This window comes from Brienomyrus brachyistius, chromosome 3 (genome assembly GCF_023856365.1).
Source record: "Brienomyrus brachyistius isolate T26 chromosome 3, BBRACH_0.4, whole genome shotgun sequence".
NCBI lineage: Eukaryota > Metazoa > Chordata > Actinopteri > Osteoglossiformes > Mormyridae > Brienomyrus > Brienomyrus brachyistius.
This window is the reverse complement of record NC_064535.1, coordinates 3,017,877-3,020,092: the sequence shown is the minus strand read 5'-3', so window position 1 is coordinate 3,020,092 and position 2,216 is coordinate 3,017,877.

Here is a 2,216-nt window from a genome sequence, read left to right as displayed (position 1 = left end):
TCTGACCAATCACCAGCGGATTTGCGTGTTGCGCGAGGAAAAAAAATCCCCGCAAGTTCCGCTAAGCAGGGAAACCCAATAGCATCTGCTGCAGAATTCACCCAGTTTATTTCTAAAATAACATCTACTACCACTGTAGTTTGGTTTCCTTTGTTTTTTAATAATGCATAAGTGTTCGCCTCGTTTGTTTTTAAATGACAGTGACTATTCACACTGGCAGATTTGCTGAGCTCTGAGCTCTCAGTTCTTGTACCAGCCTGGATTCCTTATTCAGGGTTGCGTGATGGGTGTCGGTTAAGGTTCGGGTTTAGGGTTAGGACTGAGAATGAGTCCTTTAACACTAGAACTGCCAAATCTACGCAAATTTGCGTAAATTCCCTGGGCCTAACACCTACTAGCATCCCTGCTGAGAGTTTCTTGGGCCATTGTCCTCCTGCTTTTGTTGTGCAAACACACCCATTACCTGTGAGGCCTGGCACATTTGCATTTTTTTACTCAGAGCAGCTAAAATCCAAGGCAGGCTAAACCTCTGTGTGTGACATGGAAACCTTCACAAAAGTCTGCCATATCTATACCAAATATCCCACATGCTGACTGACCTGCAAATATGAAAGACACACATTCACAAAATATATGGAAGCACAAGTCTGTTTTATTTATAAAAAAAATTTAGTGTTTCAAACTTTGCAGTGTTTGCAGACCCAGTGACCATCATCCCTGCATTTGGCGCAAGTGAATTTGTAACACTTTGCACTGGTAAACCTGCTGCGGTTTCTGTTGCAGTTCTCCTGTACCTGACACTGAGTTGTCCATACAAGTCCTGGCACAGCAGCAGCCTTCCTCTGTCCCCATAGCCTTTTGTGGCATAAATTGGCAATGGAGTTCCTTGGCTAGATGACTCAAAAATAATCTTCTTTTGCCTTCCCACCCTGTACATGCCTTGTACAGAACGTAGGAATTTGCCACCACCAGGTCCAGCATGTTGTAAAATACAGCTACTGGCCACCTGCATGTTGCTGCTCTTACGGAATACATGCGCGCCATTTGGTCCAACACATTTACACCACACTATAACAGCAGAGAGAGAGAGAGTCATGAGTGTATTTGCTTTTTTTCTACCTTCTTTCTATATAGGCCTGTATAGTACATATCAGAAAACATTGTAGCACTGATGTAAAATTATACACACATTCACATACCTTCATGTGGTTATAGTCTGTTATCGTGTTGGGTTTCCTCTTTCTGTCTTCACAGATCGCCACATCTTGGTCCAAGGAACTCAGAACACACACAATCTTGTTTTTTTAGGTGCATAAATTGTCAAGGAGACACTGCCACTTCTAAGCACTGACGCGGAGAATTCCTCTTGCTGTGCAGTGTCCTTTGAAATTGGAGGAAGTTCATACCAAACTTTATTCCCTGTGCTCAGTAGTGTTGTTTTGCGCTGAAGCAGTCTGTGTGACAGTGCCAGTGAGGTGAAGAAATTGTCCGTTGTGACATTTCTCCCGTCATCCAGAAATGGCTCCATCAGACTCATGACCATGTTCTCTGCCAGCCTCTCCCTTTTCTGGTGACTGGGGTCCTTTCCCAAGTTAGGGGACACGTTGCAGACGTATTTGGTCTCCAAATCCGTGGCCATCCAGAACTTGATCCCAAATTTGTCCGGCTTGGATGCGATATACCAAGTGACATGGAATGGATCCACATCTACTCCACGTTGTCTTTCCACCGGTGTCCCTCAGGGCTCGGTTCTTGGCCCTCTCCTATTCTCCCTCTACACTAAATCTCTTGGCGAAGTTATATCCTCACATGGCTTCTCCTACCACTGCTATGCCGATGACACTCAACTCATCCTCTCCTTCCCTCCCTCAGACACTCATGTCTCCACTAAGATCTCTACATGCTTGGCAGACATCTCATCTTGGATGACCACTCACCAGCTAAAACTCAAAACTAGTAAAACTGAGTTGCTTTACATCCCGGCTGACTCATCCCCCCTCCAGGACCTTGCGATCTCCTTTGACAACTCCCTGATCCGTCCTTCGGTTTCTGCTAGAAACCTTGGAGTTACCATAGATGATCGGTTGTCATTTTCCTCACATATCGCCAGTCTTTCTCGCTCTTGTCGGTTTCTCCTCTTTAACATCAGGAGGATACGTCCATTTCTTTCCACCCAGGCTACCCAGATACTCGTCCAGTCCCTCGTCATCTCACGC